Consider the following 13,113-nt stretch of genomic DNA (forward strand, 5'->3'; position numbering starts at 1 on the left):
ATTTTATATTTTCATTAAATAATTTTACATTTCTAATTTCTAGTAACATTTAAATGTTTTATATTTATATGTATTTTTTAATTTTTGATAAATGTATTATTTAGTACTAAAAATAAATATATTAAAAGTAAATCAACATATTCCTCATTCTCCTAACTCATTCTTACTCAAATTCAAATCCAAATGTCTCAGAAATCCAAATTTTAAAAAGGCATATAGAAGACATATACTGCCTGATGTGGTGTAGTGTTTTACCTGTTAAGACTTTTTAAGTTTAGTGTTGAGTTTGTGCAGCAGAACAATAATGACTTCCAGTTTGTTGAAAGCCTCAAACGTGACCATGCCCTCTGTGGTATCCAGACCCTCCTCTCTCAGCCAGCGCTGAAAGTGCTCCACGTGCTCAACAAAAACTCAGTGTCCTGCACCGCCCCATCCAATGACATCAGGGCCTGCGGCTGGTCACCATGGCAACCACATAGTCCATGCTCTCCAAGACCTGCTGCCACGGCCGCGCATGATATCCACCTAAAAAAATTACAATGTTAATAACCACACGTTAGTAAAATATTCAACTTGCCACGTCATTTTCAACTGACCTGCTCAAAGCCACCCAACAGCTCTGTTGTGTCCATGGCACTGTTCATGGCTATGACCTCAGTCTGTGCCCTGTTAACAGCGCAAAAGCAGATGCACTAGACTGCTCTTTCCACTTGCAGTGGGACCCACCAGTATGACCATCCAACCCATCTCCACACACTTCATCAGGGCTTCCTGGTAGAGGGGCGCAAAGAATGATGGGGTAATTGATACAAAAGGAGGATCCAAAGCAATAGGTACCCCTCCACTTACGCTGCAGGACTGAGTAACACCAACTGTATGTGTGTGAAACAGAGAGAATATTAAATCAAACACCAATGTTGCATTTCTAAAGACGCTTAATATAGATCAAATTACAGATTAAGGATAAAAAACAATTAAGAACATTAAAATATTATATAATTATATTATGAGTAATGATTCGCTATATCCACAAAGGTTTTGTGTATAATATGTGTGTGTGTGAATAATCTTTATTATGCATTTATGAACGTATGCACATGCACATATGATTAAAAAAAAAAACAATAAAATATTATTAAATTACGATATGATTAAAAACAATATTTATATATTTAATATAATTTAATTAATTAATAATTAATTTAATATAATTCATTTAATAATAATATTTGTATATTACATTATATTGTTCTGACCAACCTGCAGGTTCAACGGAGTGATATGGAACTGTCTGGAGCCCAAGTAAGGTTCAAAGTCTTCTCCAAACACCTTCCTAAAACTGCTAACACCTGAGGATAGAACATGTTTCACTGGTCAGTATCTCCAGGTTATGATTGATGAATGGTATTTAAATTAAATTAGTGTTGCTACCTGTGCCTTGTCTGCCTCAGTCCTCATGCGGTCTGCATACACAAGTCCTACATGCTGGCCAGGGTTGAAGAAGCCTGGTGATTGGTCTGTCTGCATCAGCTGGCACCAACGGGAAGAGGTCACGAAGATTAAACTCCCATGGTCCTCCCCTCTCTGGCCCCATTTCCTCTCAACAGTCACCTCTTGGACGAGCTTAGGTAAAAACAAGATACATGGAGTCAAGATCAAGATTAATTAAAAAAGCAACAGAAAAACACTAGTGAAGTTCGTCTACTTACCCGGTTACTAAACTGCACCATTTTTGAAATGATCACGTTGTCAATATTAGGAAAGATGGAGTCACCAATGAACTGCATGTCTTCATTGGTTAAAAGGCATCCACATAAACCTGAATCAGGAAAATACAGAAAACAGAACCATATCCTCAATCTAACTGTATGCAGAGAAAACATACAGAAAATGTAAAATGATTCAATCTTACCTGAGTGAATCTGTTAAGGAAGGACTTGGGAAGGCCTTTGCGTCCTCCTCCCTGTGTGAAAGGGTTTTGGCAGCCAAAAATCTTGGTCTTTCCTGCTGAACGTGGGCGCATGCCCAGCTCAGGAATGTAGATCTCAGCACGATGGTCAAAGCAAGCATTCAGACCTTCCAGAGCTGACTGAGAGGCCAGATTCAGCTGTAGAGGTAAGAGGAAGAAAAACAGACTCAATACATTTTTTCAACTCATATAAAGAATTATATTTTAGTGTTACCGATTTTGTAGTGTTACCTCATCTAGGGCTATCCAATGCCCAGCCTTTAGCCCAGCAAGGAAAGGATCGTCACGCCATGCAAACTCTCCTCCTTTCCCACCTTCCACCGGCAGGTCTGTCCCAAACAGATCAGTAACATCCTGTGCAGAGAGACAAAGCATAATGTATTAAAAACACTAAATAATACACAATCCCCTAGATTTCTATAACATTGGTGCCTTTTTCCCATCTGTCGATAAAGGTTGTAAATTGCATTGGTAGAGTTATCAAATATCATTCAGACTGTGTTCTACAGTGCAACGCTAAAGCAAAGTGACATACAGTTTGTTCAGACAGGTTGATCTCTGACAAGATGGTTCCCAGAGGCCTTGGCAAGGGCAGCGACCAGGCTGGTTTGCCCACTCAGGTGAGCCCTCAGAAGTATGGGTCTCTGAAGCTTCAGTGCACGTAACATCCTCTGAGCATTCATTGCAGTGGTGCCAGCGCTCAAAGCGTGATCCGATAGACTCCTGCCCTCACTCTCAGGACCTGTGGGTGGATCAGAGTATATGTAGCAAACAGAACCTGAATACAATCTGAGAAAATATTTGATAACAATAATTGCTAACACTCCCACTTTATTATATGTACTTTTACATATTGGTAGATTCCTTACCTGCAGCGATGTGAAAGGGGTCAATGGCAAAGAAGTCTTCACCCCACTGGGGCTCTCTAAGGGGACACTAGTGTCACGAGAACTCGGAGCGCATCCTGCATCTCTTCATCGATCTCAGTAATTCTGCTCAGTCTCATCTCAAGGTATTCCATACTCAATTTCCTTGCCACCAGGGCATTCTCTGCTGCCGAAACTGTGGTTCCTGGTACCATGAAGAAAATAATTAGGCCATCAAGAAGGATTTATATTTTCTTAAATAGTAAGGTTAAGGAATGTTAGATCTCTAAAATGAAATACATAAACTATTGTTTGAAGTTTTGGGTAAGTAGATTTCCTTTTCTTTTTTCTTTTTTATTAAATGAATACTTCTAATAAACAAGCATTTGGACATTTAGAATGTTACAAAAATGTTGTCTTGTAAATAGAAAAAGTAAAATAGTTTCCAAAATAAATTAAGCAGCACAACAGTTTTCATTCAATATTAATCAAAACTAATTTTTAGCACCAAATAAGCATCCAGATGATTTCTAAAAAGATCACGTTAAGACTAGTTACATTCATTTTAGGGGATAAATGAGTGCAAAACATAAAAATGCTGTTTGCACTCGCTTTCTCCCCACCTGAGCCATTCCATCCACATACACAAGGCAGGCCGCATGAATAAAGGCTGTTACAGTGTCCAATCTCAGTTCCCATTCTGGCTCCTCCTCCTCCAGCTCCCATGGTCATGAAGCCGCCCTCGTCCCGCTCACATACAGTGTTCATGAAGTTCACCCATGACAGAATGTCTCATACGCTAAGAATACACTGTCGTCCCAACTCCTGATTGGTCAGCCAGTCATGATGAAGTCCAGCATGAGCTCAGCTATGTCTTTCCTTCTCTGAAATTGGAAAGAGGAAGCGTAATGATAAGTGTACAACAGAGTAGAAAAATTGATTGCCAGGGACAACAAACATCTATGTAGTTTAGTAGTAATTATACTAACGCTATTGACTGCATCCAGATTATTATTGACTGAATCCAATTATATTCAAGTACTTTAATGGCTGTGAAAAAGGCTTTTATAATTGATTATTTTTTTTGCAGAGCGACTCACCTTGGTGATCATGCTAGTCCAGAGAGTCCAGGGCCTCAGATTGTGCTGGATGATCTGAATTAAATCATTGCGACCATTGCTCTGAGGGCACCAAATCTCTGTGAACCTGTTCCTGAGTGCTGGAGACAGCTGTACATGTGCAAACACATCAGTGCCAATGGTTGCTTTTTCAGCCATGCAAACACAACCCACTTATTCAAAGAATAACATCAACATAATGTTCCTCAGCCATGCTTATATTCCATGTACTGACCTCTTTCTTTCCAAAATCACCTCCAGGGTTCATGGTGGCGACAAGCGGAACTTCTTCCCGGCGAGATCAGTTCAACATCGTCATCATCTCCGCCGCCTTTCTCCGCCAGCACCAATGATTTTTCAGTCTCCAACACGCTGTACAGGACACACAGACAGGCACATGATCACTTTAGCCATCAGGTGAGCTAAAAACACTCAAGTACAAATGTAAAAAACATTGTCCTGATGTGAGGTAGAACTTGCACATTTGTGGCACAATTTCAATTTAATCTTACATAAGAAACAAAGCAAAAGTAGTTTCAGGTCTGTTTTCAAATTTTCAAAGCAAAACTAAATTAAAAACTTTTTTAAGTGAAATTTAAACCATTTTAGCTGGCAATGTGAGGACACCCCAGTGTCAATTCTAACCTGTTGAGTCTCTCAGCACAGAGTCATCTGCCAGTGAGATCTCATCCATTAGAAACACACCGTCCTGTTTCATCGCCATCACCAGCGTCCATCATGCCATTCAAACAAACGGCCATCCTCTGCATCAGCCTGAAACATAATAAATTCATAAAAAAAACAATAATTGATGAATAAGCTATAAATTATATACTATAATAACTTTCTAGAAATTCTTAAAGAACGATTTTTTTAGACAAGCAAAAATGATTGCCTCGCTTTCAAAAAAAAAAAAAAAGAAAAAAAGAAACAAGCAAAAAATCTGCCAATGGGGTAAGCAAAATATCAAACATAACATAAGATTATTTAGCTTATCCCATTTGCAGACTTATTTTCGCTTGTTTTATATGTTTTTAGACTATAATTTTTTACTCGTCCTAGAAAATTATTCTTGATTCGAGAATTTCTAGATATTTTTGCTGAAAACAAGCCAAATATGTTTTTCCAGTGTAGGACTGGATATGAAAGTTTTCTAAACTAAATAATCTTAAGGAATGTGAATATTACCTGTTGAGTTCCTGTGTGCGGACAGGTCGTGAGGCCACCAAGAAAGTCAGATGTCTCCATATGTAAATGGCAGTTCACAGAGAAAAACTTCTGACAAGCTAATGCAGCGAACAGCTGGCAGATGGTGGTTTTACCACAGCTGCAGTAAAGGGAAAGAACTTTTAATCCAATATGGCCTCTTTTATTTGATTAATAAATTAAGTTACCAAAAGATTATAAAGGCAAATTTTTCTATAACAGGTGGTATTACAGCAGTGAAGTAATTTTCAACCCTTTGTGCCTTATATATTATATATATATATATATATATATATATATATATATATATATATATATATATATATATATATATATATATATATATAGTCCGATCGATTTTCAACCCCTCTCAATCCCTCCTCACTGAGGTTCAACTAGGGACTGTATCACAGCTTACCCTGTGTCCCCAACAAGTAGAACAGACTCTCCAAAATGAAGGGCTCTGGCCCCACTAGCACAGCCAGTCTCCTCATGCCCTGGGTCCACACCACATGACCGAACTCTTCAGGGACACCCGCAATGCTGTCCACAAAGAGGGCCTGCCAAGAGCCAAGCCATCAACAACCATCAATATACCAATCTGAGCTTTTCAGCCAAAACAATCAATCTGGCCATTAGTTATAAAGTGCATTAATCAAACTGATATTTAGGTAAGCATCAGAATCAAGAATTTAACATTTCATGGAACCTATTTAGCCATTTTAAATCATCTGCATAGATGGAAATAAACATCACATGATACAATCGATAAACTCACACTCAATAACTGCATTATATAAGAACACACTGGTGGTTAGGGTTGATAAGATACCTTATTAAGGGACTGTCATTAAACTGTGCTGTACTACTGGTTTTTGTTTATGTGATAATGCAATGGAACAAACAGTGAGAAATAACATTAGTAATTGAAAGTCATCGACCTGATGTCAGAATTCGGTGTGCCTCTGTGGTCAAACTGTGTTTGTGCTTAAACTCACTGAACTGAGAGGTGACCTGAGCTTCAGAGAAAAGAGCATCTGGGTTTACAGTCCTTTTAAAGTGCTTCTCCAAAATGTTTTGGATGGTCAGTGCTTCTCTCTGGTTTCCTCACCCGACCGGCCAACAGCATGGAGCCTAAAAGAGTGAACACTATGATTAGTACAGTTGAAAATTTACAAATATTACATCAAAAGTACATTAGTAAATCTGATCACAGATGCATTGATCAAAATGTTTTCATGCAGCAGAAGACACTAATAGATCAAAAGTAACAGAATAGTCTTTTACATTGTTACCAAAGATTTCTACCTCAGATAAATGTGAAAGTGAATTCTCAAAAAGTATGAACACCACAATCAATGACAAGAAGTATGATTTCTTGAATACTCAATGTGCATATTATTGATTTCTGAAGGATCATGTGATATTGAAGGCTGGAGTAATTGCTGCTGAAAATTAATAATAATAATAATATAATTCCACAATATTATGGTTACACTACTGAATAAAGTGCAATCTTTGAACTATAGTGGGCATTTAATAATGTTTTTTTACTCCAAAGGGATCAAAAGTGTCATTGATTTTACCATCATCAGCCAAATGTTGTAGCCAATCACGTGAGGTGTCATTCTGCTCTTTTAGCCTATAGCGTTCAGCCCAGCGAAACAGGTCTCTTAGGGTAATGTACCCATGTTTCCCAGCAAACACACTGGATCCTCTACGCAAGGACTGATAAAAAAAAAATACCACAATATTGGAAAATATAATCAGAAACTTCTTAAAATAGACTCTTATGCAATGAAATTAGGTGCACACCTGCAAGTTCTGCATGACTTTGATGAGTTTGGAGCAATAGGATGGTGGCAAACTGCAGCGCTGATGGAGAATGTTTTCAAGCTCTACACTGGGCAGCTCATCAAAATGCAGCTCTACAAAACAGTTCCTAAACGCCTCGAGACAAAAACCTACACACGCAAAAAAAAAAATAAACACATGGGTCAAACCTCAAAAGGAGATAGAGATAGAACAATTTAGTTTTGCTAAAATTCTTGAGCTATAGTAACATCAAAAAGCAGTACATCAGCAAAGCTAGTTGCATATTACAGTTTAGAGGCAATAGGCAGGACTGCTTGACAAACTGGTCTTTTAAAAATGTATTGAAGAGACCTTTCTCCCCATAAAGCCCAGGAGGATTCTGTGTGGCAAAAGAGCATGAATCTGGGGTGGGCCTTGACCACTTCCTGTGTCTCGGCGATGAAAAGCTCGGTTGTCATCCAGCAATCTATTTAGGGCCTCGAGGACATCGGTGGGGCAAGATTCAATTCATCTAGAATGATCCAATAACCTTTCCGCATGGCATCAATCAAAACGCCTTCAGGGAAAAAACATGTTGTTTACATGAACACATGATAAAAACATGGCACTTAATCAAACACTGAACTATGCATTAGGAGAGACAATGCTCTTATATAGCATCTGATATGGCAGAGAATACTTCAGTTTTATTAATATCATTAGCATAAGTCAAAGGTCTTTAATTGCTTCAGTCTCCTGTGAGTAGATGGACAGAGAAAGGATCCTCTGAGTGTTGCATTTAAGCCTTGCCTATAACCTGCAGGTAGTATCATTTACATCTATTTTTACAATAGAAATTAAGAGAAAGGGCTATAGCCTAGATAACCTAATGTTAGTTTAATCTATTATGTAATGCACTTAATAAAGCCGTCTTTTTAGGCAAGTACCATATAATGGGTGTTATTACATGAAATGTTTTTAATATGACGGGAACTGTATGCAACGTGATCACAATCTATTAAAAATATTGAGAGGCCTATTAATTGTAATGTTTTCCTTCCCCGGTTAGTCGAGCAACAAATGAGTTATACAGAGAAAGCAACAAATAACATACTATCAACAGAGCTTTTTGAAACTATGAATCAGTTAACAATCAGTATCGGGCCACGGGCTGTGGTTTTGTCCCCAACAGGGATGAAAAAAAAATTCAGCAGATGCAGGGAGGATAAACCAGAAGGGGGGAAATCCACCCCCCTCAGCAAATCGCACCCTGCTTGTGCATATCCATTATAATGTGTGCTCCAAAGGTTATGTACCTTCTTTGAAGACAAGTTTGCCATGATCATCAGAGGAGTAGCAGCCGATGTACTCCTGAATATCTGTGTGCTCATGGTTATTGATCCGCACACACTGGTTTCCTGTAGCAGCTGAAAGCCATTTTATCAGACTCGTCTTTCCTACAGACGTTTCCCCCTGAATAAGCACTGGATGGATGCTAAGCACCAAAACAACACACAGGGTAAAATGATCATTATTATATAATAAATATACAGTATATGTACTATAATTATATATATATATATATATATATATATATATATATATATATATATATATATATATATATTTATAATTTGGCAAAGAAATCATAACATCTGATGTGAAAAAATGCTAAAAAAGTCCTAAAGTCAGCTCTATATAGATACAGAAACCAATTGATCGCTAGGTCTGAACTGTCCTAGACAAATGGCACAAAAACAGAAAAACAAATCAAAAAACAAAATCCTCAGTTGTTACTATGATTACTACCCAAAGAACTAAAAATGAATCAAGCTGTTATACCAGTTATAAACCCTCCCACAGAGTTATAAACTTCACAGGGGACATTTACCCAGCAGACACTACCCGTGCCAGGTCTTTCAGATTGAGCTTGACGGAGGGTGTGAGGGATGTAACTGGGGTCTATAGTAGACGCCATGTCCCCCTGACTCAGCCAGTACTCTTCTATCTGCAAGCATACACGGTCCTTTGGCTGTGGGATTGGCTGAAAAAAAGAGCACAGGACCAGTTTCACACAAAGCACATCTATAGTCTGTCCCTTTAAACAAACATTACCATGGATAAAAGTATCTGTAGCTCTGAAATGATTACCTGTTTTAGACACTTCACATTTCCTCCCAGTATGTACTGACACACTCAGCTTCTGCACAACAGGGTGAGAGCTGCTGATCCAGCTGAGTGAGAGAAAACTCAGACAGAAACCCTGTAGAAGATATTAAACACTCACGTAAATACACCTTACTTTTATTTTCTTTACACAATACACATACAGCACACTCCACCATTTAAATGAGTACTGTTTATGCCCAACAAAAACAAACTTTATAACTCTATCATAACGACTGGCTTAAAACTAGTGCAGGGCAAACGATTTATAGTGAAAAGTTTAAAGTACTGTTTATGTTTATTATGTATATATAAAGACACAGCCCATATACACATACACACGTGTATAAATCATATAAATTATATAATATATAACATTTCTCATAGTGTGTATTTATATATATACACACATTACATATATTGTATATATTAGCACAACAATTATTGTACCAATTTATGCTCCCATTATAATAGCAAATTTATTACTCACAAAGCTGGAAACCTATATGGAGTGGTGGATACTGATAAATAATCTCCTAAAAACAGTGTACTGTGTACAGATTGACAAACTGCTCTGTGAGAAATCACGGTGCTGGTGGGACTTTAGAATCCAATCTACACTGTACATGAGAGCATTGTGTTGTGACGTAAAAAAACTAAATTGCTTTCATTACAAATGTAGCAAAGTCAGCATTAATCATAGCGTTGTAACAAAACAACAGCTAGTTTAGTTTTATCAAGCTACACACTTCCACTGTAAACTCACCTTCTATGTGTATTTAAATGAACAGATATATGTTATTTACACATGGCAACATGTAAACAATTTTACAGCAACAAACACAACGCACGTCTCAAGCTCTCAAAATATACAAAAATCAAATGATGAGGAGGAGGACAGTTATATTACCTCACAGAGGAAACGTTGGATGTTGTAGCAGGGGTCAGAGGCCACATATTCTTAGAGCTCGGGCACAGAGTACGCAAGCTGTAGTGAGGTTTGTGACTCTGTGCCATCCACTAGCCGCAGTGTTAGCCTCCCTACGAACAGCCAAATAAAAACTGGGAGGAAAATGAGAGAAAAGATTCTATTATAAGAAACCTTAAGCTTTTTAGTATAGCATTAGCAAATAGATGAACATGAGGGATAAACTCTGTACATTGTATTTTATATAGCTTAGAGGATAAATAAGTAAAAACAAGCCATGCAACACCTAACGCTTGAAACTTCCTTAATGCTATGAGTTTGTTCAGCGCTTTTGACTACCAATGATCTTCTATATACTTTGGATTAAAATGCAAAAAGTTGTGTTTTAGGGGAGGAAAGTCAGTTTACTGTTATATGGATAGCAATGGAGACCTAGTTTAAGAACTATTGCACAAACCTGGGATGATCCCGTGGATGATGCCTCTGGTCAGGTTAAAGCTCTTTGAGGTAGTCAGAGACCAGGATTCAAAAATCACTTTCATTCTCCAGCTCCTCGAAGGATACAACTCTGTGTAAATCTGATACGTGAACATGAAATATATATTAACACATACAGTGTTCCGGTGAAGAGTGTAAATGCTTCAGAATCGTGCATTTCAGTGTATGACATCTTCAAACAAATATCTCACCTGTTTCTAATGCTCTAGCGGCAGGTTCCTCTTGCACCTTGGCATCGGTGGCTGGGTTCATGCAGGCAAACAGAGGCGGAAGTCTGGGTGACGAACCAGAGGCTCTACACAGAATGACATCATGAAAACAGCCAATTACTCCTGAATTAAATTAAACATTTATAAACCACTAATTGACTACAACACTTTTGAAAAATAAACAGTAATTAAGCATCAACCATAAACTACAGTTTCCCAATCAGTATCTAGCTGTCGGCTTGAACATCACACTACAGTAAGCATAAAGAAGCAGCCTGGGGAAATACTACTATGGAACATATTTTACACACTATACCACTGTCAAAAGCCACTTTGTTTGAACTCACCAGTATCACCTGATCCAGCAAGCACCAGTGACCCAGTGCTGCCCTCCAGCAATCCACTCCAGACTCCCAGCGCTCCTGCAGCAGCTTGGGGGATTAATCTCATCCAGCAGGATCCATTCACCCTTCTTCACAGCCCCGGCTGCAAAGTCCCCTGTGTGCAGATATAGCACAGACAGTCACTAAATATCAGGGACATAACAAGAGAAAGAAGAGATTTAGACACAAGGTGAGAGGAGCGAGTAATTAAGGTACCTCTCCACAAATGCAAAGACCAAAAGCGGATTCACAGAAGCCCGAATCTGTTCCTGTGTCTGACTGAGTTTGAGAGACCAAAGCCTCCCATTGCTCTTGGAAGCAAGGCAGCTAAGACGCAAGAAAAAGAATATCAGAAAAAACATGTAGTATTAATTTCTAGAAAGAATTAAGAGTCATGGTAGCTGGAGTGACTTATGTAATTTTCTTAAACTCTTTAGAATTACTTATATAAGTTTCTATGTAGTTCTTTGTTGAAAGCTGGGCTGATTTGGCAGATGTCATGGTCCAATGAGCTTCAGGAAGGTCTTACAGCGCTCTCTGAAGCAGGTTTGACGTGACTCCAGAAGGTCGTGGCTCCGCTCCGTGAGTATGTCTCCGTAAAAGAGGTCCTCAAAATGCCACGCAGGGGCAGCAGTGATGGGGCTAATCACTGGTTTATACTCTTCAATCAACACGGATCAAGACTGGGCAAGCTTGCACAGAGCTTTCACCACATTTTTGTACCGGCTCCACGCCTTGTTGTCACATGCTCACCTCACCCTCCGAGTAGGTCAGCGAATAATTCTGTTGGTCTATGCTGGATCACTCTGAGTTTGTGTCCTGGTGTGCAACAGAACAAAGCAGAAAGTTAATGGCGCGTAATGTCATATTCCACTCGCCTATGAACTTCAGGTGCCTTTACTCTGTCATCGCTACCAGGTACTGCAATTGTAGAGGTCTTTCCCAGCCCGGGCCCCACCCACTCAACAGGACAGGTTCCCCTTAGTGACACACACACTGACAAAGCTGCCCTGGGTGGCATAGAGGGAGGCCTGGTGGCGTGCAACAAGCCTGTCTGCCTCCTGTGGGCAAATGCACAATGGGCCATAGAGGCTTAATTATTATTTAACAGTCTAGCATTTTAAATACATACTTCTATCTAATACACATACTTAGTTCATACTTTTGGAATCTGTACATCATATACCTGTACACAATTCATTGTCAATTTGTATTGTTATTCAATATTTACTTGTTCTCTATTTTAATTCCTTTCTCTGTGTTTATGTCCTGTCATTATCATTCTGCTGCAACTGGGGATGCTTACAAAAAAAAAAAGAAAAGAAAAGTTGGGTCATGTGTGTATATATCTAGTACAAGGCTTTCCATTTAGATTCTAGATTAATATATATAGGAGCTTTGTTATAGACTATTATTATTATTATACACATTTTGTTATACTTTTTACATTTTGAACAATTAACATTTTAACTGCTGCCGATGATCAAATTCTGCAAAAATCCCAAATCTGCACCGAAAGAGTTACGCTAGTTATTTCCTATGCATTTATTAATAAAATAAGACAAGATAAATAATAATGATTATGGTTAATTTCACTAGCCTCCAATACATTAACATATTAATTACATCACAACATCCAGCTGGGACCTGCACGCTTACTAATGCAACAACAAGCACATCTCTTGATTCAAGGGTATGTGGTCCCAAACAGACTAATATTAAATTTTTTTTTCTAAATTTATTAATTTTAAGTTATTTGCTGGTATGGCTTATATTAAAGAAAATGTTTTAGTAAATATTATTAAATTATGTTGTTTTGGTGGATTTTTAAATTATTATTTGAAAAAGCTAGAAACAGTAAAATTAATTTGGCGCAATTGTGAAAAATATACAATATATGGAGAAATGCAAAATGATGTCTGTATTCAGCCTTCAGTCCAGTGTTTTATTTTGTCTGAAGCCAGCTAAGAATTTTC

At 38.2% G+C, this 13,113-nt stretch overlaps 1 pseudogene; it reads right to left on the reverse strand.

The window, feature by feature from the left end:
* LOC122325483 overlaps window positions 1–12,338 on the reverse strand; it is a 34,835-nt pseudogene extending 22,497 nt beyond the window's left edge.
* Between the last annotated feature and the right edge of the window lie 775 nt (window positions 12,339–13,113).

Source organism: Puntigrus tetrazona, chromosome 20 (assembly GCF_018831695.1).
Source record: "Puntigrus tetrazona isolate hp1 chromosome 20, ASM1883169v1, whole genome shotgun sequence".
Classification (NCBI taxonomy): Eukaryota; Metazoa; Chordata; class Actinopteri; order Cypriniformes; family Cyprinidae; genus Puntigrus; species Puntigrus tetrazona.